Source organism: Bubalus kerabau, chromosome 9 (genome assembly GCF_029407905.1).
Source record: "Bubalus kerabau isolate K-KA32 ecotype Philippines breed swamp buffalo chromosome 9, PCC_UOA_SB_1v2, whole genome shotgun sequence".
Taxonomy (NCBI): Eukaryota; Metazoa; Chordata; class Mammalia; order Artiodactyla; family Bovidae; genus Bubalus; species Bubalus kerabau.
Window position 1 is genome coordinate 50,396,680 of NC_073632.1, and position 22,995 is coordinate 50,419,674.

Sequence of the window (22,995 nt, forward strand, 5' to 3'; positions counted from 1 at the left end):
CTGACCTGAGGAAGCTATTTAACTTCTCTGAGTTTCAGCTGCTCCCTCTTAAGATGAGGACAAAAACACGCTTTCCATCAGTTGTTGTGAGGATTAAACAACATAGAATGCTTGGCTCATCTCATGTAGTGAGAACTTTAAAAACAGGAGGAACTATGAGTATCCACAGGTTTATAGAGACACACAATAACCCTTGGGGGTCATGAAGGCTCTCAGGGCCAGGATTTGGGGAAAGGATTCTAGAAGGAGAGGAACAAAAGAGGAAGGAACTCCTTGTGGGGTGGGCAGAGATGACACCTGGAGGGAGTGCTGGATAGGTTTCTGCAACTTGGCTCACCTCTCATTCTGGTGTTGCATTGTCTCCTAAGCAGGTGCCCAGGAAACCTCTGAAATGAGCTAGTCCTGAGCTAGTCCTATCCTTACCATGAGAATCCATTCAAGGGACCCTAGAGAGAGCTGCATAAAGTTTATCTGAACATCACTTGGGATTGGGAAGGTTAGGTAAGGCTCCTGAAATCCTCTTTTTTACAAGCTGGTTGGTAAGATGAAGGCAGGAAGCTGTTAAGAAAATAGAAATCACCAGGCAGACATGAGGGACGGTGCGGGGGGTGGGGGGTGGGCAGAGGTAGAGGTTCTTTTATGGCACATAGTATTTCAACTATCCAAAAGGTTATTTTGAATTAGTTATTTTTTACCTTCTTCTAAGCTCCATTTGCTATGCACTGGGGCATCAGACAACCCCTGCTCACTGCTGCTCTCTTTCCTCATAAGTCTGTAAGTCATTCACTGGTTTGCAATATACATGTCAACTTTTTTCATGCAATGTACATGTCAAGTTTATAACAACTTGATGGAAAGAGTGTTTTTGTCCTCATCTTAAGAGGGAGGCAACTGCAACTCAGAGAAGTTAAATAGCTTCCTCAGGTCAGTCATTCTATGCAATGCATTGAACACTGTGCTTTTTCAAAGGAGAAAAAAATTGACATATATATTGCAAATGAGTGAGTGACTGATGACTGAGATTTCTACTTTAGATTACAAGAGTCTGTGTTTGCTGCAAGGTACAAACTATGTGTGGATAGTATTAAGAGAAAATAATCAGATCTATATGTCACCTGAACTTTGGCCAAATCCATATTCTTTCACACTACAAAAAATAAAAGTTTTGTATGGTGATACCACTGAATGGCTGATAATAAGATAATTATTCTTACTATTATAAACCTGGGAAGACAGATTTGTTCATCTGCAGGGGTTTTATACAACCCAACGATTCGGGAACAAAGCCATGTGGATAAGCAATCAGGAGAATAAGGACCCTGACTCTTGGTCCATTTACCTCAGACAGGATTATGCATACATTGTAGTTCTGTCTTTTCCCAATATTTCCTCTTTTTCTTATTTCATGCCTATTTCTATTGTCTTCTTGGCTAAAATTAATTTCATCTGAATCTTTTAATCTTCAATCCATTTAGATTATTTGTGCCAAAGGATTTACATATTGAAAAAGAAAAACTACAACGATCAACTAATTTACCACTTATTCTTGAAGCCTTCCAGGTTAAAAAAAATGCAACCAACACTTGATGGTAAAAATGAGGTTATCTACTGGGTTTCCCTGATAGCGCAGTTGGTAAAGAATCCACCTGTGATGCAGGAAATCCGGGTTTGATTCCTGGGTTGGGAAGATTCCCTAGAGAAGAAAAAGGCTGCCCACTCCAGTATTCTGGCCATGTGTCCAAAGGGTTGCAAAGAGTCAGACATAACTGAGCAACTTTCACTTTTATTAGCCTATAAACTAGATTTTTTAACATTTAATTCATCTAATTTGGTAAACAAATTAACATTAATTTCCATGATCCTAGTCTGATCTAGTTTATTGAGTTCATCATTTAGTTCAGACCTAGTTCATTCATTCAATGAATATTTATCAAGATTCTTTTATATGGCTGACACTATTTTAAACATTGGGAATATGCCGGTAAACAAGACATAAATTGCTGTCTTTATAAGGTTTTATTATGATGGGAAGTACAGACAATAGACAAATAGACAAATCTATTAAAAATATATGATATCCAGTAGTATTATATGCTATGAAAAGAAAAGCAGACAAAAGATGTTAAGAGTGATGGGGACTGAGGATCTTAATAGATATTTGTTGAATAAAACAACAAGTGCTCAATTTTTAATATCATTAGAGTGAGTTTAATTTTTTTTCTCACCTTCCCTAGTGTGCTATGAATTAGTACATTGGAACAAACATGTAGCCCTGATGTTATGCAGTTTTATTAATAAAATTTTGTTTATTAATTTATTTATACACTCTCTCATTCCTGACAAGATTCATGGTGGAGCTACTATGCAGTTCCACAAATTGCCCTGTCTCTTTACTACTGAAGAACTAGGTCTTTATGAAAATAGAAGAGACACAAACTCATTTCCAAAATATTTCATTTTCTCTCAAGTTGATTTCCTTGACAATTTAAGTGTATCAGTAAGTACTCAGAACCAAGATTTTCTAGGAAGAGCAAATGAAAAGGCTAAAAATCAATACAGGTAGCAACCACTTCTTATAATCCCAATTTTCATAGAAATTTAACTTTGTGATTTTTTTTCACAATGTGTCAATCTCAGAAGCATATCAGGATTGATCCTGCATTTAGCTTCGTGACTTTAAAACGTTCAGATTTCATATTCTTGTTGACTGTATGTCGATACAGTGAATATTAATAAGACATGGGAAAATGGAGGCAGAATGAAGGGGGAAATTATTCAAAAATTGTGCAGTCACCTTCTGCTTTTCCTCTTTGATAGGGTGGGAGAAGTCTGAATCACACAAGACAAAGGCTAGTCTAAAATTTGCAATGGAACATGCATAACTAATATCCCCTCCATAATCAATCTTGGTCCCTCAAAGTTTCTCTTGGCAGCCAGAATTTAGGGTGATGATGATGACAGGCAAACCCATGCACTGCTGTGAAAACTCAGTTCCTGGATAATCAAGTTTGGTCTGTACAAAATGTTAGCAATGTGAAATCTCTTGGCACTCAGTGTCTATCTGTTGAAACATTTTAGAATAACTTTCTGAAAGTTTGACTAATTTTGACCACACCCGATATGCAACTATAGGAATTAAGACACACTTTGATTTGTGGTTTGTTTTGCCATTTTCAAAAGAGTAGCTGTTAACAGTTTTTAAATGGCTGCATATTCCATAATTTTTCATAGCTCGAGAAAAAATTTTATATGGAAATAACAGAAACAGCTTTCTGCTGGTAAAAGTAAGCCTATGGTTCACAGAGGCACTAAATATTTTAACTATTTTATTTAATAATAAATAGTTAAAATATATTTTTTATTTTTCAAATCACCTCTACTGGAAGTATTTATTAATTACATAGGCAAAGAAAGTTTCATATGTTTTCATTTTTCTGTTTACTTCAAAGAAAAACACTTTCTAAAATGTGAAATATATTTTCTCTCCCTTAATTTTAGCTCTGCTTTGCATTCATACTATGTTTATCTACAAAGTAATCCTTGCACCAGTAACAAAGTGAATGTACCAAGTGTACACAAAATATGTGTAATTAAATAACACAATTGGTGAAGATCAGAGGAAAGGCTAAGTCCAAGCCTGGAGGGACGTGACTGTTTTGTAAATGATAAAATGTGATAGAATCTTGTCTTCTTATTCTTGCTATCGCTACTAGTGACATCCCATCAATTGATTTCCCTTAAGGCTCACTCCATAATAGGTTAGGCCACAGCTTTTTGAGTTACCATGCAGCTTTCTTTTATCAGTCACCTGATTTTCAGAACTGCCAGATGGATACATCTGTTCTGAGGTCTGACTAGACTCTGATTCACCCAGGAAGAAATAAGTTCAAATAGGCCAGTGCCTACAGCTGCCAAAAGATCCGCCCCAGCTGACTATTTACATGCTACCTCTTGTTCATGTATAATAGCCAGGATTCTCCTGCTCAGAGCCAAGGACTGTGGATGAGGCTGTGCCACTAGCTTTGTTAGGCAAAAATTAATGCAGTTGGACTAAATAATTAATTCAGGCCATTCTGTCAAGCCAATTCACAAAGAAAGAGAATTGGGAAACCACACCATTATCTCATTTGGTATCTCTAAATCATGTTCAGTCATTTGTTCTCAGGTGCGATGGATAAGGAGGGTTTCCAGAAAAGTGGCTAAGGTGGTGGAAATCACACTACTGTGAGCCCTATGAGAGTCTGAGTAAGCTGATTTGTGTGTGTGCATGTAGAAGTATGGCACTGATATAACAGAAAACCTCTGACTGCATGGAGGTTTTGGAGAGGCCATTATTAGGTCATTGGCAATGGCACCCCACTCAAGTACTCTTGCCTGGAAAATCCCATGGACGGAGGAGTCTGGTAGGCTGCAGTCCATGGGGTCGCTAGAGTCAGACACGACTGAGCGACATCACTTTCAGTTTTCACTTTCATGCATTGGAGAAGGAAATGGCAACCCACTCCAGTGTTCTTGCCTGGAGAATCCCAGGGATGGGGGAGCCTGGTGGGCTGCCGTCTATGGGGTCGCACAGAGTCGGACACAACTGAAGTGACTTAGCATAGCATAGCAGCATACCAAGGACAAAGCACTGATATACTGCATTAGCTTTAGAGTGTGCGTTTTCTGCCTTCTACAAATCCCACTGAGTGGGATCTCTGCACACCATCCTTGACTCAGGACCATCTTAGAACACAGGTCACCTGTGCCCTGTTATAACACCTCTATTACTTTAACAAGCAGAGTTGAGGTCTGGTTTCCCTGATTCACCACAGAATTCTCAGGCCAAGTGTGAATGCATATTACAGCGCACTCTCTGGCATGTATTGTTAAAGCCCTCATTAAAGAACCTCCGAAAGTCTTCCACTGTGCAACTGGAAATGTTTCCAAATCCTCTTATCCCCAACATAACAAATCCCATTGTTTATGAAATCTGATGTTTGGTAAATTTGATACTGCCTGGCTTATAGGGAAGGGGTATCTTCCAAAACAACCCAAGAGAGTTCTTTAGGGAAAGAAAAGCAAATCATGAGAACCCCCTTCCGTGGTAGGAAGACAATTCTAGGATGTAGAGACACAACAGTGTTGCTAACCAATTACAGTTCTGTCTGGGTCAGGCGCTATCTGTAGCAGAGAGAGGCAAGATGGCAGATGCCCTGGGTTATTTTAATTAATTTAATCATGTGACTAATTGGTCTCTGCTGGGTTTCTGTGGTAACTGCTTCCTAAGTGCTGATGGGCAATTGTGTTAAATGTAGCTTGGAATCCGCACGTAGGGTCCAGGGCCTTGGAGAGCTCGCGAGGAGAGCCGTGCAGCTGCGCTCGGAAGGTGCCCCGCTGGGCCTCTGATTGTCTGACTGCAGAGCGCTTACAGCTGCAGCAGCCTCTGGAAACGACCTCCCTTCTCTAAAAGAGCACTGCTTACCTACCTTATGTGGGTGAGAACTCACTGCGGATACAGGAAAAGCAGCTGTGATCAAAGGATGCTCAGGTTCGGCAGGGAGTTGGAAATTACATGGAGAAAGTGATCTGTTAATAAAGGGACACTGGAATGGGAGGGAGGGAAGGAAAACCCAGGCTACTCTTCTGGGCATCATATGCAGCCCCAGAAGCGGCCATGTGTTATTCATAGCTGCCCAAATGATACTAATAAGCCATCCTTTTAAATGCCTCCTGGGGTTCATCTTTTTTTTTTCCTGCTCTTACAATGCCATCTCCTCCTTGTCACCAGGAAGGTGCGTGGGAGAACGGGTGGGTGCATGGCCAGTTTTAGAGCACAGTCTACTTTAGACAGATGGAAGGAAAATGACTTCCAAATTTTCTCATGAAGTGGGATATGTTTGTATTTGTGCAATGCATTCTAGCACCTGTGCAGAGAAAAAAAAATGTCATCACAGATTTCCCTCAGAAGGGGGTTAAAAAAAAAAAAACAGAAAAATCTAACTGCAGCACAAAGCTGCTGGATTTGACCAAGCCCTTCCATCTACAGTCCCAGGCAGGCTCTCAGAACTACAGTCTCTCCCTAGCCCACCCTCCAGCCCTGAAGAAAGAATGGTCAGTGCTTGGACCATTCCAGTGTCTGCAGAATGGCAGTATGAATGATACTTTTCTCCAGAGTGGGAGCGGCAGACAGAAGCAGGGCGGCACTGCTCTCACCTAACAAATGCCACCATGACCCACAGAGGCCATTCTGTGTCACGTGTGCTCCAGACTTCTGCAAAGGGGCAGCCCTGATGGACTCCGGCCCTGCTTCCCCTCCCCAAACATGAAGGGACGTCTTCATAAATTAAACTAAATAGCCTTCATCTAAAATTTTCACATTGGAGATGAGCATTAAATGGGCTGCAGTTAAATTCCTTTAAAAGTAGCAAGGAGTTTGGTTAAGTACTACAAGGCATCTGACGGGACATCCAGGCATCAAGTGTTATTTAATCCAGTATCTTGCTAAGACTGATGGCTTCCCCACATCTGTTATGTCTCTGCAATGCAGATGGAAGAACCTGTCCATAACATCATCCGTTTTTGTGACTTTAATGACATCCGTTTTGAGAAGTTATCTGTCTGCTCCAAGTACTGGACAAATTGATTTAAAAAATGTCCCATTTGATTCTCAAGGCCTAAAGAAGGAGCATCATCTCTGTCACTAAGGGAGAAATATTATTTATTATTATATTGTATTGTTAATCACTCAGTCATGTCCAACTCTTTGTGGCCCCACAGACTGTAGCCCGCCAGGCTCCTGTGTCCATGGGATTCTCCAGACAAGAATACTGGAGTGGGCCACCATTCCCTTCTCCAAAGGATCTTCCCAGTCCAGGGATCAAACCCAGGTCTCCTGCATTGCAGGCAGATTCTTTACCATCTGAGCTACAGGGAAGTCCCATTGGACCTTTATTCTAAAAATCTGTCTGGGGACATTCAGCAGTAACAGTCAACCCACAGTCTGCTTGTATTGTCTCTCATGCTAACGGATTTACCTCTCACCTCCACCTGTTCCAAACCTCTATTCTAGGCTGCATAGGTCAGAAAACCTTTTGTCTTCTATCTCTGGTTTAAGGGAAGAACTCTAACTTTTAGAACAGATGGGGAGCTGAGTTCTCCCACCTCCTGTAATCCTTACTTAGAACTCTAAACCTGGAATCAAGGGGTCTGTGAATTTCAGAAAGTCCATGAAATTATCTGTAAAATCTGTGTGTATATTTATTCCCTAGAGAAAACATCCACTCTGATGCTTTCTTGAATTACCCAGGAAGGCCATGATTCAAACAAGAGGTTAAGAACCCCTGCCCCAGACAGGCTTCTATAGGTTTATGTCCCACTCCATCCTCACTCTGCGTCTAATCTAGCTGTGAGTATCGAATTATTTAAATGGGGAAAGCCTTCATTGTCATTTCTTCATCAACCTACTAAAAACTAGATTCAACCACTCTTTCCTTGACAGCCAAGTTGTCCTCCCAAACAATTCCCCTGGCATTGCCAGCCCTTGTGAGGAATGACCCTCATGTCATGATGAGCTGTGCAGCTCTGGCCTGGAACAGGCCTAGCTGTTGTTTCTTTGACTGTGGTGAGAAAACCAGGCCAAATGTTGGATAGTCCGGTCATTTAACTCATCACCTTTGGCCCAAGACTCAGAACTACAGTGGAAGCTGTTTGGGAAGCTGCTCCTCCTTCACACCTCTTCTCTGACCTCTCCTCCCTGTCCAATTTCCCTCCATCCCCCTGGCTTTCTTCACCAAGTCACCTCTACCTTCCTTTACTTCATTTTCACCTGATTCAAGAGCTTGGCATAGCATATTTTAAATGTGAGATTTCTTTTCCCTGTCTGATCAGTATATCCATCACTCTAAGTTCTCCATCAAGACAAATGCATACTTGAAAACAAATTATAAATGGGGCACCCATAGGCCATTTTAAGGGATACATATGACAATTAAGACAGTCCACAATGAAAGTTTAGAATAGCTGATAGGAATACCTCAATTTAACCTAGTAAAATTGTAGAGTTAAGGTCAGGGAGAATCCAATAGTGAGAACTTGAAGGGTCCCTATTGTGCGTGCATGCTCAAGTCATGTCCAACTTTGCAACTCCACGGCTCCTCTGTCAATGGGATTCTCCAGGCAAGCACTGGACTGTTGTCAGAGTCCAGTATGAGGTTGCCATTTCCTTCTCCAGGGCATCTTCCTGACACAGGGATCAGACCCACATTTCCTGCATCACCTGCATTGGCAGGTGGATTCTTCACCAGCTGAGCTACCAGGGAAGTCCTTAATTACATTTAATACAAATCTATCTATTCATCTATTTTCAAGCTGGGTTCTCAGTCCATTCATGAGATCCAACCAGCAACTTTTTAATGAGATAGAACAGAATAAAACAGAAAACATCAGAGTACATCACATAGAAAATTAAGTATTGTTTCATGAAACTTTTGTTTCAGTTTTAAATAGCTATGCCCTGTTTTGTGTATTCTAAAGCGTAAACCTTTTCTCACATTGTAACACTTCTAAAATCGTGATTCATCTTACAGCTGCTGTCAGCCAGGTTGCAGTTATGACATAAATGTGGGAAAACCTTCTGATGACACTTTCTGGTAAAATCAAGAAACTGCCAGCATCAAAGTGACTTAGATACATGAATATGGTATGAGCTTATGTGTGTGTGTGTGTTGTTTGATGGGGGAGTGTATACTAAATTACAAAGTGAAATTTATTTCTCACCACAGGTTCATGGAAAATAAAAGCTTGAAAAATAGCATACTAAGCCCTTTCATAAAATTTGTATGTGCACTTACTAATACTGATATTCTAATTAGACAGAAGAGCGGTTTCCACCGCTCTTCAGACAACCGCCATTACCACTCTCCGCCCGTGCTGACTTCTGAGACCTCACCCTACTCGCAGTAACTGAGGTATCTGCCCTTCACGACTTGTGCGACCCCTTCTCTTTTCTCGTCTGAATGAGGAGGATGCTGGAGAAGCTTTCTAACAGCACTTTCATTCTGAACAGTCCAAGAAGTGTGCAGATACACACGCGACTCTTTACATGTCTGTCCTGAGCCCTGTGGGATGTCTCCTTTCCTGCTTCCTTTCTCTCCTGTAGAAGAAGCTTCCCATAAAACCGAGGCAGAATGATGTTAAGTATTCCCATAATGTCTGTAACGTTTTAAAAATGTTAAAACATAACGTGGGAATGGCAGTAAGGGTTATACCATTGTGTTTTAACATGTGGCATGTGGAGCTCTCGTTCCTGACTCAGAGCCTTTTTTCCTGCCTCACCATCCTTAGCTTTGTTCCTCGCCATTCCATTTCTTGAATTTACACTTCAGTCTCCATCCTCACATGTGCTCATTCGTGCTGGCCCCTGGGCTGGAGGAGGCCCCATCTGGGCCCCAGTTCTTCTTACCCACATCTGTTTCAGCCCGCCTTGTACCATATTATTTGTTTACATGTCAGTCTCCCCTGTTCAACAATGAGAGCCTTGGAGGCAGAGACCTCTCCTTATTTACCTTTGTCTCCCCAGCTACACAGCACTGCCCAGTGTGCTGTGGATGAAGCATAAGTGGGTAAAGGAATAAAAGTGCTGCATGAGGTCAATTTCCATGCAAGCACAGGCAAACACACAGTCAAGCAGACATTCTTCTGAGCAGAAACCACGTCTCAGATTTCTGTGTTCCATGGCACTCAGCCCTGAGACAGGTCCAGCCTTGGAGAACCTAACTGAGCTGCTGGTTCATTCACTGGCCCCACAGACATGATCTGTACCCAAACCCCTGTGCTTCTCTCCAGCCTTTCACTTCCCCAACCAAGGCCAGTATTCTGGCCCGAGCCAAGAGCACTGGGTCCCCCTGTTCCTAGTCTTGCTAGCAGCAGCCCCTGGGGAGGGGCTGAGTGACAGAGGGAGTTGTTTCAGGACCCACAACCAAGAAGGAAGCAATCAGCTTCTTCCTGTCCCTGGTGAGAGGAAGCTGGGCCTTCCAGGTGTGGGAGGGAGGAGCCCCATGAGTGCAGGGCTATGCAGGAATGAGTGAGGCCCATGTCCCTACCTCTCACACCCTGCACAGCTGGTTTAAAGCAACATGATTGGTGACTTCCAGGTCCTGGATGTCTCTGGAGAGCACAGGTGATGGAGGAAAACTGTAATAATCACTTTGATATAGGTTTTAATATATCCTCCTATCTCCCTGCATACACTGGGAGAAAGAAATTGAGATCCACACCACCATTGTCAGCCCCAGACCAAGTATTCAGGTCCTGGCGAGTCAAACGTCTCCTCATCTAGAGTTGAATTTCATAGTTACAAAGAATTAAATTTCACTGATATTTGGTAAGTAATAAATGGCTGCATTAGAAATGCAGAGGAAGTGAGCAAAATGGCTTGAATGAGGAGGCAACTTCTGCATGCAGGGAATGAAATGTTAATATCGCCTCTGTTTACTTTGGTGCACTTTAATTTTCTTCTCTCATCACATTTAATACAAAACAATGCCCTAAATGAAACATGATAAGGCCTCTAAACTTTTCACCCAATTCTTCCCGAATTTCTATTTAATTCTGGCTGTCTTGATTTAAGCTTCAATAAATACAAATAATTTCTATGAGCTCCATCCCTGGCCTTGGGAGTACGCCTCTTCATAATTAATTCTCTGGCGTTTATCTGTTTTTAATTCACTTTTTGTGTGCTCAGTTGCTCAGTGGTGTCCGACTCTTTGCAGCCCCAAGGACTGTAGCCCACCAGGGTCCTCTGCCCCTGGAATTTTCCAGGCCAGGATACCGAAGTGGGGTGCCATTTCCTACTTGGTGGAATCTTCCCGACCCAGGGATTGAACCTGTGTCTCTTGCGTCTTCTGCATTGGCAGGCGGATTCCTTACCACTCTTTAAGTCAACTTTAATACTCTGGAATTTGGGAAGCCAGTACTTTTTTTTTTTACTTATTAAACAATTAAGGATATAGGAAAATGAAAATTACATCATTGGTACATGTTCTCTATGGTGCTAACAGGCTATAGGATTGGGAATTCTTTTTTTTTTTTTAATCAGTATTGACTTGCTAATCAGAGTCTAAGTTTCACTAGATTTATAGCAGTGATGTCCACTGCCTTCACATTTGCTTCACGAATTCCTCACTCTCTGTGTACTCTCGCTGGTACCATTTTAACCAGAAGTAAGAAGTCAAACTAAATCATGGGCCTGGGATATGAGTCCACCTTGTCTCCCTTCCATCCAGCTGACATAGTCTAAATCACCCCTTCCCTGGAGCATGCCTCATCAGCTGTGCACTGCAATACAAAGGGGAAAATGTTTTCCCAACCCAGAAACTCATCAACTTGAACCCTGAAGCATGACATCTGAATACCTTACTGCAAGAGCAGAAGCAGCTCACGACTGCTATACACAATCATTAACAACCTGCTTGCATTTCCAGGGCTGCCTCAGTGGGTTAATATATGCACTATGTATTAAACCATCTGCCACGAAGTCTGACCCAGTCTTTCTCCATGGTGGCTAACTGCAAAGGTTACCTGTGAGTGTTAAGAGGCACAGTACACTATCATTACATTTATCTGTACCAATTCTTTGGTTTTATTATTGGTTCTTTTGTCCTCAACAGAATATCTTTTCAGGCTCTTGTGTCCCATATTTGCATAGCCTAGAGTCTAATGAAAATATATTTAATCCTCTATGTCAACTCTTTTAAAGTTCAGCATTAGCCTTTTATTAAACTCAGGCTAAAGAAGAATGAACTTCACATTTCCTGTGAAGATGGGACAAAACTTGATTATCAGCATATGGTCTCATGTATTTTTGTGCACTTTAGAAACCTGTCTTTAATGCAGCCAAAGATCGTTTTGTTTTGTTTTTAGTCTAGGCAAGGAGCACAACTGAGCCCCCTTCACACATGACCAAGTTCCCCTCTCTGAAGATGCTGAGAGATAGCCCATATCAAGTAGTATGGAAACTGAAACTTTTCATTCTCTTATGCTAGCTGACAGGCTTCCCTGGTGGCTCAGAGGTAAAGAATCCGCCTGCAATGCAGGCGATGCAGGTTCAATCTCTGACTGCGGAAGGTCCCCTAGAGAAGGGAATGGCAACCCACTGTAGTATTCTTGCCTGGGAAATCCCAGGGACAGAGGAGCCTGGTGGGATACAGCCCATGGGGTCACAAGAGTCAGACACAACTTAGCAATTAAACCACCACCATCATCATGCTAGCTGACAGCTCAGTGAATGGAATTGCATCTGATGTCAGGTTACTTTATTATATGTTTGTAGAGCAGAGGTTAGCAGGGGGAGCGGGCAAGGGGGATAGAGATATTTTGCAGATATTCCTCTGTGGTTTTTCAAATGAATGCAACTTAGAGAAAAGTAACAAACTTTTCCTCCTTCCTAGACATCTACTCCCAAACAAGCAATCAGTATATTAAGTGACACTACTCCTAATATAAACCCCTGAGATGGAATGCTATTAATTTAACTGTACTCTGAGGAATATCATCCACTCTCTACCTAGGTTCTTAATCCAAGGCTAGGCTTTATTTCTTGCCTTTGGTTATTTATTTTCCTCAAGGGTCCCTTCAGAGGGAGTCAGCCAAACTCTAAGTGAACTACTTAGATTTTTGAAAATCCAAATTTACCTGACATTTTGCAAGGCTATATTTGGTCATTAGTGTGTGTGTGTGTGTGTGTGTGTGTGTGTTATCACTCAGTGGTGTCTGACTCTTTGTGACCCCATGGGCTGTAGCCAGCCAGGTTCCTCTGGGCATGGAATTCTCCAGGCAAGAATACTGGAGCGGGTAGCCGTTGCCTTCTCCAGGGCATCTTCCCCACCCAGGGATCGAACCAGGGACTCCCACATTGAAGGCGGATTCTTTACCATCTGAGCCACCAGGGAAGCCCCTTGGTCCTTTTTAGTTAGGTTTATATTGAATGTTAACCCAAAACACAAGTACTATATTCTTTCCTCTGGGGAGGTTTCTCAAATGGTAACCCTACAAACTGTATTGTTCTGTGATTCTTCAGAATCTGACTTCTCCCAAAATTATAACAAAAGATCAGCAACCTAAAGTCTGGGGACTTTCTGTGTATGCATGTGTATGCCCCTGCACTGCACATGCAAGGAACACACTGAACGACTGCACCCTTAAGCACTCTGGGGTCCCCCAGAGAGGCTGGAGGCCCTCCCACTCAGTGATTTCCCACTTCAGGTATGCTTACAATTTTTAATAGCAACATCGTAATTTATTTCCTTCATGAGCTTTGGACCTTCTGATTGACCGCACGTAAGCTTCTCAAATTTGCCTCAGCTGATTTTTCTTGGAGATTCAACTCACCATTTAAGGTGCATCGAATTCCCTATAAAAACTGCTCTGCAGGACAGGGAGGCCACACCCAACTCTCCACACACTACGTCTTTCTCTCACACTGCTTTCTGATGTCCTAGGAGCACAGCTTCTGATACCCTAGGTACTTACACACGTTACATGTTTTTGCCATCTTTGGTTGCTTTTTGAAATGTCATCCATTTGCCCTCTCCATTTCTCCCTGGTCTTTAACATGTCTTCTGAGTTTCCTGAGACAGATTTTTCACTTTTCTAAAGGATGCCTTTTTAGTACTAATAAAACTTTCATACTTGTCTGCTTAATCACGCCAGCTTTACTGTCCCTTTTTTACTTTTTTGTTTTTGGCTCAGAGGTATATGAACCATCTGTGCCTCGAAAACAGTTTGCTTAAATAGCCTCCAGGCAGATTTTATGGTTTTTAAGTTTTTTACTTTAACCTTCAGCCTGCTGTTAGCCATTTTCATCACAGTTTTAAAATCAGCCTCTTTTGGAGACGGCTGTCACTAGATGTAGTTTTCAGAAGTTACTGGAACTGAAAAGGGGGCCACTGACTCCAGCTGAACTGTACTGGGTTTCCATTCACAGTCTCCTGAGGCAGGTGCCGGCATGGCAGGGCTTGATAAGGGTCACCTTCTCCGCCTGGCATCCTGAAGAGTGCTGGAGACCCCCCTGATTTAGAATAGCCATGTCCACATCACCCAGTAAGACCCAGGAACATTAAATCTGATTCACCTACCTCCTTTTTATTATTACCACATGTCTATGGCTTTGTTATCCTGATCCTAGCCACTAAATGAAACACGAGGCTCAAACAAAGAATCCAGAGAAACGGCGGGGACTCCTCACTTCCTGCCACACCACTGTGCCCTGAGAATCGCCCTGTGTTGGCATGCCAGCAGAGGAGTTGCTCTGTTTCCACTTTATCAACTTGTGTAGTCTGGGGAGCTGTGTCTCAATAAGCATTCCTCTTTGTTGGAATATATCATCACCCAAACTTCCTGTCTGCCCTCAACATTAATGTTAATATAGCTCTATGTGCTGTGCTTAGTCGCTCAGTCATGTTCGACTCTTTGCGACCCCATGGACTGTAGCCTGCCAGGCACCTCTGTCCATGGGGATTCTCCAGGCAGGAAGACTGGAGTGGGTTGCTGTGCCCTCCTCCAGGGGAATCGTCCCAACCCAGGGATCGAACCCAGGTCTCCTGCATTGCAGGTGGACTCTTTACCATCTGAGCCACCAGGGAAGCCCAACATAGCTCTACAGTTTCTTTCTATAACAAAACCATACCTCTTTCCACACTCAGTGTCATGGGTAGGGGGTGGGAAGGGGTTAGGTTTATTTCCAACCATATCTATCAGACAATAATAACACTATTGCTCTCTTTCAAATCAGCACATTTTTACCCAATCTTTTCTCTGTTGTCATTGCTGCTTTTCTGATATAGTTGATAACTAAAAACACTTGGGTTGTTAGTCTTATCCTTATTTTGATTATTATTTATTTACAAATTGCCTCTACCCACAGGAGTTACACACTGTCAATATACTCCCTGAAATGAATTAGTACCAATGGGCGAACTCTATAGTTATGAGGTTGAGTGAAGGATCAAAGAAGGCAGAGGCCAGCAGGCAAGTCATGCACTTCTAAAGGTTGGTGGGATGAATAAACAAATGGATGAATGAACACACGAACAAATGGATAAATGAGATTATTGTCCTAGGCAATGTTTACTTGTTCAATTGTTCTCTTGCTTGTAGGTGAAATTCCATTCCTTCCAAAAAAACTTGAAATGAGCAAAGCAGCGGCAAACTAGGGCCAGGACTGGACATCATGCTGCTGTGTTCTCAGCCCAGTGAGTTCTTCCTTCCCCATTTCCCCTACTTAACACCCCTTCAGATCTCTCTGACTTCAGTTCAAGCAGTACTTTCTCAGAGAAGCTTCCAGATCTCCGGACTGGTCAAATCTCCCTATGAGAGGCCCTCACAGCACTGTGCCCACACCGTCATAGCTCTTGCCACAGTGGTAATTTCACAACTGCATTCTTATTTAAACAAATCTCTGTCCCCCACTGGATTGTAAGCTTTGTGAGGGCAGGAACTAGGGCTTTTATTTATTTATTTTTTGGCCACTGTAGTTCCAATGATTAGCACAGTGTCTGGCACGTGGTAGCTACTGAACAAATATTTGTTAGATTGATTCATTAATTAACTAATAACTGTGAAAGCTGAAGTTTCCAAGGTCTCTGCTCTTTTGCCTACCTGAACTTGTATTCAGCCTCAGACTAAATCACAATTTGTTTGGACACTCTCTCTTCCCTTTAGTTTAGGAGACTCAGTTTTCAGCCAGAGAGACAGAAGTTTAAATGTATGGGCGAGCAGGCTAACTCTTGATGGGTAACAGCAGCCTCATCCCATCACCATCTAGTCCCAGGCATCTGACTCCCCACATCCAATATGGTCCATGGCCAACATCTCCCAGGCCACTACACTGATGAAGCCACATGCTGGGTTATCTGCTGTTCTAACTGCACCCTTGTTCCTCTTCCTAAATGAGTATATCTAACAGCTAACTACAGTCCCTTTGTCTTAGCTCTGTGCAATCTCGTGTTCTATAGACTCCAAAAAGAATCAAAAGAGTCAGCACTTTGGTCCTGGCACTAAAACCAACATTCTAATTATCGGGTTTGTCAAAGCAGCTGGTCCTGGATAGACGAGGTAGTGCATCTAAAGGCCCTTTGATGAATGTTAACCACATTTTTATCTTTCAGTCCACACACGGGTTTCAGAGTCCTTCCACATGACAAAAGTTGATGGGCATGACATGGTCGTTGTGTAAAGAATTCAACGTCATGAGATCACTTCTCCTTCTCATGGACATTTGCTGGCACATATCATCAGCCACACTGACCTCATCCCTCTTTAAAAAGTGTCCAGATTTTCATTCTGGTAGCTACCCTTCCCCCATGCAGCTTCCCTTGGGCTTTAGAGGAAAATGAGCCCAACTCCATTGTCAGAAGGAAATCATCACTGGCTCAAGCTAATTCAAATATCCATTGCTCTGGTCACAGTCCCAAATTCAGGCCTAAGCATGTGACTTCAGCACAGACAATGAGTGTGAATTTCAACATTCTTGCTCAGAACACTAGGCCATACGCATTCTGTCTTCTATTGGATGTGAACGAAGAGACATCTATCCCTGATTGCTGCTAGTAGCCATTCCATGGCCCTGAGGAGCTTGCCTTGGAATATGGTCAACACTCTATCCAGAAGAATATAGAAGTGGGAAGAAATGAGACCATGATAAGACCATTGCACTGCAGGATCAACCTACCCTGAAGTATACTCTAGCTTAGGACTCTACAGTTCCATCAGATAAAAGAAGCCTTTCATTTCTTAAATCAGTTTGAGTTGGGTCTTCTGCTACTTGCATTAAAAAATTCTGAAGTGAAGTGAAGTGAAGTCCCTCAGTTGTGCCCGACTCTTTGCGACCCCATGGATAGTAGCCTGCACCAAGCTCCTCCGTCCATGGGAGTTTCAAGGCAAGAAGTACTGGAGTGGGTTGCCATTTCCTTCTCCAGGGAATCTTCCCAACCCAGGGATCGAACTCAGGTCTCTCACATTGTAGACAGATGCTTTACCGTCTGAGCCACCAGGGAAGTCCTACACCCTAAAAGTATGCAGTCACCAAATTCAGTCTACTCTTAAAATAAATTGGGCTGCCCTGTGGCTCAGATGGTAAAGAATCTGCCTGCAATGCAGATTCTGCAATGCAGGGATCAGGTTTGATCCCTGGGTTGGGAAGATCCCCTGGAGAAGGGAATGGCAACCCACTCCAGTATTCTTGCCTGGAGAATCCCATGGACAGAGGAGCCTGGAGGGTTACAGTCCATGGGGTCACAAAGAGTCGGACACGACTGAGTGACTAACACACTTAAAATAAACTTTAAATTATTTTTATTTAAATAAAGTTTAAATAATTTGATCCAAAGATGGTCCCTTCAAAGTTTCCACCTCCTTTTCATCATGCTTCTTTGAGGGGTAGAGCTTGAGAAGGCCTGTATATGTTATATGTCTCCCAGGACAAGACTTGGGTTCCATATGGCACTTGAGCTTGCCTCCTGAGGCCTTAACCTCCCCATTAGGTTGGGAGCAAGCCTTGTCAACTGCATAGAAAGAAAACTGCTGTGTCAGATCATTTAACCAACAACATCCATCCTTCATTCATTTCTTCCCACAGTGTGCCCAAAAAAAAAGAACAAATGAAAAAGAAACCTAAATTGGTTCAACACACTTTTGCTACTGGGAAATGTTTCATAACTACAAATGAATAATTCAGTGAATATGATATTTTTAATTTTCTATTGCCAGACACACCCAACTTTGACGGGAATGCTGTTGCCTTTCTTACTCTCAAAATCCCCTTTGCCTCCAGGATCTTAAATCTATTACTTCCTTGATATAGAAATCCAATCAACAACAAAAATCAGATGTCATGCACCCTATTCAATACCTTCCAATAGCTGCCATCATACTTAGAATAAAATCCAAACTATTACCTCTCCATCCTACATGATCTGGCCACTAACCACCTTGATCATTCAACTGCAGACATAATGGCCTTCTTGCCATTGCTCAAAAATGCCAAAACTGTTCCTGCCTGACCGCTGCCTTTCACTCGCTCCCTCTCTGGAGCCCTCTGCTATAAACGCTTCACATGACTACTCCATCACTTCATTTTGTCCCTACCCACATTTCACCTCCTCAGAGATAACTTTTGTGACCATCAGGTACAAAATAGCACCTCATCACTATCCATCCCCTCACCCTACATTTTCTTCATAGCATATATCACTACCTGAAATTGTGTTCAATACATACATATTTTTAACTTGTATATTATCTATCTCCCTTCAAGAATGGACTGTACATCCCTTTAAGGCAGGGATTTTTCTCTTGTTCAATGATGTAGCCACTAAGCCTAAAATAGTACACAGCACATTATAGGAGCTCAATATACTTTTCACTTTACTTTCTAAAAATGAATGGATGAATAAGTAACAAGGTTTTTTTTTTCTTAAGCTTGGCCAAAAACAAACAAAAGAGCAGCAGAGAGGCACTTGCCTCTGGTTGGACAAATCCCCCTTGTTTTTACCTTTTGCCCAGCTTTATCTCACCAACTCCTGGATCTCTGTATCTCTAAAGCATTTGACACCAACAACTTAAACTGCTCCCACTTATGAAACAGGCAATCCTATGGATGATTACAGGAAGTGTCAGGGCCTTCAAAGGCTCTTATAGCAAAGAATTGGATGTGCAGTCACAGAACTGCTTGCCACATTATAAATAATATGCAACCTTTCTATCAAAACAGAATACAAGATAACATATGATTTATTGGATCCATATAGCAATCACCAATTTATCTTGTGATATTCGCCTGTGAAGAAGACTAGCAGTCTTTATACCTCAAAACTCCTATTACCCATTGAACCCCTCAAATATACTTATTGGGGTAGGAGCCTGCATTAAGAGAGCAGACTCTCTTAAACTCAGTTTAAGTTTTTGTGACAAAAATTGGATGCAAAATCTTTCATTTGTCATAAAATCTACTATCTCTGTGGGAAAAAAATAATCATTCCAAAGTTGTTTTCTCACAATCAAAAGTGATTAAATACTTTCAAATACCTTTCAGCATATTTAAGAAGGAATTCTCCTACATGCATCCAAAACTCTCTCACAAATCAGTATGTTTCCAGAGCACATTTGAAAAAAAATTGCACATCTACTAACTATATTTTCTTCTATTAGAAGATGAGTTAAGCAGAAAATACATTAAATACATTAATATCTGAATTTATAATAGAAGAGGTTAACCCTTAACCATAGCAAACTAATGAGGAATATTTTACCTCAGAAGGATTAATCAGGGCTCTTAACACTATGCAATTTGACATTTTGAGGACTTAATCAAGAATGAATTTTATTCACCTATTTACTTTTCATCACAGGGATGCCTTTCAAAGCCACCACGTGTTAGAATAAATATAATTCTTGAGCTTAATCATTCTGCCTTAAGAAAAATTTATTTTAAATAATATCTCATAGCTTTTAAAAATAGTTCTCACAGAAGTAGCACTATTACACTTATGTCATCTCCAGGCCAAATTCAGCTCAAACATTCAGAAAAGATCAATACAGATGTGGTGAGCTCCAGAGCCTTGACCTGACTAACACTCTGTTAGCCAGGAGACCACAACACAAATTCCGGGAGGTTGTGATTATCAGACACTGGCTTCTATCTATGGCCATTGATTATCTCCATCTTTGCTAAAGACTACAGGAGTTTCATTTAACTAGAGTGCTCAGTAAATTGCAGCAGAGTTCAAGCATCTTTTATGGATTCATTAAACCATTGATCTGCCTTCCAGAGCTTGTAGTAGGGCCCTGCTCTGGCCCACAGCCTGTGTTTACAGAGAATACAACAGACTGGCATTTGTAACCTCCAAGGGCAGCCTGTCAGGAGACATTAGACTTTACTGTGTGCATGGCCACCCTAAGAGTGGATAGCAACCTAGGGAATTTCCCATTCTCAGTCTGAGCTGCTGGGGCTGAAATTAAGTGGCCCTCTGCTGCAAGATTTTCTTTACTCCATTCTAATCTGTGAGAATAATAACAAAGAGCAGAGAGCCCAAGGAACAAAGAATTGCACGTGGCTTGCCCAGTTCACACTTTTGCTTATGTGTACAAAAGCTATCCAGAGGTACTGAGATGGGAGAGAAATAAAAATAACCACGGGTGTGCCTATAGTTTGCATCTCCTGCATATGGCCCTCTTGGGCATACTAGGTTTTATGACCAGACATTGCAAAAGTGTATGAGAGAAATTCTGGACTCAAACTACTATCTTAAAATATCTCAAAGCAAGCCACCTGGCCTGTCTTATGCATGCACTTATTTAGACAGTCAACGTTTTTAACGAAGCATTTGAATTTACAGAGCATAACTACAATCCTAGGAAAATGCACAATCATCTCTCTTGGTTTCTCCAGACAGTGCACTAAGCACTCTTAGAAACTTCTCCCCCTCCTAGTCGTTACTAGTACAGTTGCATGACACCTTTCTTTTAAAATCAGCACAAAGAGTAACTCTGAGCTTCATGGAGTTGATGACTGAAGAACAAGAAAATGAGCCATTTCTTCAAAAGCTCATTCTTCAGATAAACCTAAACACTGTTAGCAGCAAGGTGAGAAAGCTGACGATGCGAGTGACTGGATCAATAAGGAGAACGCAGGTCCCAAATAACTAAACCCTTCCTAATCATTTGTTTCCCTGAACTGCCCACTAACCAAACAGACACCGGACGAGGAACTCAGAGCACAAACATTCATCACTCTGCAGCCGCAGCCACCGGAGCACAATGCAGCTGATGCAATCTGACACTGTGGTTAATGTTAAAAGGGAGTGTGCCTTTGAGATGGATTGGATAATTACCGGCAGTTCAGATGAGAAAAACTTGATTTAAGTGTAAAGCATTAGCCATCACCAGAAGGATGGCCAGAGACTGACTGTCTGAAAATTAACATTCAAGCATCTATGTCAGTAACCCTGTATATCAGTCTCTGGGTGACGGGATTTGAATCTATGTAGCCCCTCTTCCTTCTGCTCATTGAAAAGAAACGTTGACTAAAGTATTGGTGCTTAAAGCTATTTGGAGTTTTAATCATCTCTTCATATTTAATCTAAAATATCTAATATTATTCAGAAGCTGACATCTATTCTGGGTAATAGTTTAAAATTATTTCTGTTTCCCCACAATATCCCAACATGTAGCCCATTCAAAACTATGGGACATGCTTGCTATTCCTTTCTTTCAGTACATGGTTGTGATCCCTTTCTTTCTTTTGCTTGCCCCATTCTCTTTGTGTTCTGGGGGTCCCTTGAGATCAGTGTTTCTCAAGTAGTGTTCAAGTGTTCTGATAAACTCAAGATCGCATGCCTCTCTCCCAAGCTTCTGATTGATGGCTTCCTAGGGCACTGGGTCCTACCTGGCCTGCAGAGGCTCTGCCCTCAGACTCTTTCTGTCCCACCTCAAGGGGTCCAGGCATCACTTTAACCTGATTTGCTTCTTATTTCTCTGGCCAGAATTCTCTTGCTCTACCCCTACCCTGAATGTGTTTCAAAGGACTAACACAGTTCCTCTCCTCTGCTGGTGTTTTTTCCACAGGTTCTTATTTGCAGAATTTCATCAATATTCCATCCCATATTTCAAAATACTAGAGAACAAGAAAACAGGTGGGCTTGTTATTCTTTCCCCCAAAGCTTCCTGAGGACACCTTTGTTTGCTGTAACTGAAAAGGAACTAACTCAGCCTCGGAGCCTGTGGGTTAAAGTCCTGGGAGGCAGCGGCCACTCTATAGGCAGGCAGTGGGCAGGCTCGCAGCACAGTTTGAAGACAATGCAGAACCAAAGCAGACATTCTCCAGGCCAGAGTGCAGCTATATAGTCATAGAGTCTCAACCCCATAAAAACATTGGCACCAAAAAAAAATGGCACCCCATAAAAACACGGTGAATCTACAGGAAGAAATCTGGTGCTCCCTAAGAATTCTGTCAATCAAGAATATTTGCAAACAACTGGCAAAAGCAAGTCCGTGGCCTAAGCTTCAGGCAACTGGGACATTAATTACAGGTAATTTAATGTCCTTCCCTAAACCTTCATGAATGATAGCCATTTTGCAAATTAAATCTTGCAGGTGTTTAAATGAAAAAAAGTAGACAGGTTAATCACTAGATTAACAAGGCAATTGTTACACATTTCTTCTGCACTACTAAGTTCTATAGTGAGGTCTGAAACTGAGAATCTTCCCCAGGATATATTCAAGTTTAATAAACAGCCCAATAGTCTAAACAAAATGTAACTCCAAATACTATGATGATACATGCTGTGTATCCAGCAATATAGCTTGAAAGTAAAGGAAATGCTTATTATACAATATTCTCCTCACTGAATATTTGTTATTATTACCATGATTGTTAGGAAGATCTTATTGATATCATCTGCAAATGTTGTTTCTGTCTATATAACCTTTTTATTTTTAATTCATCTTTATCTCTTATCTACATAGATATTTTCCCACTATAGTCTGTGGAAGAAGAGCAATGTTGTGATACTGAAGATGTATTTCCATCTATTCCTATCTCAAGTTACAGAACAATTAGAACAAAGAAGCAAAACTTCAGTGCTATTAGGAATTTGTGTCTATTACTAAAGTATCAGTGAGACCCGTATAAATTTGGTATCTGAACGAGGAAAGAAAACCTCCTTTACGTTGCCTGTGTTAGCCTTTTGTCTTGAATTTTGATTTCTTGCTTGATTTGTAGACATCAGTTTAGACAGCAGGATATTTCCCATGCAGAAGGAAAAAGATCAAACACAGGATATTTGGAAAAGACTACTATTTGTGGTCTTGTTTGTTACTCTTGTTTTAAGTGGGATAATGGTTACAAGGCATCACTCCCTTAGGAAAGAATATTTTTAAGTGTCTGTTATTGTGCAAAGTAAAACTAGTATTAGTTGGACTAAACACTTCAGCATCTCTTACAAAACCACTAAGGAGTCT

At 41.7% G+C, this 22,995-nt stretch overlaps 1 protein-coding gene and 1 long non-coding RNA gene across 4 annotated transcripts in view; one reads left to right on the top strand and one right to left on the bottom strand.

Annotated features, from left to right (window-relative positions):
- Window positions 1-22,995, bottom strand: part of SOBP (sine oculis binding protein homolog) — a 165,962-nt gene that overhangs the window by 95,531 nt on the left and 47,436 nt on the right. The window lies entirely within an intron of this gene.
- On the top strand, window positions 13,410-16,285 carry LOC129619845 (uncharacterized). The gene is made up of 4 exons (XR_008698177.1): window positions 13,410-13,501; window positions 14,903-15,027; window positions 15,136-15,230; window positions 16,146-16,285. It is a non-coding gene; the product is annotated as an uncharacterized LOC129619845 (long non-coding RNA).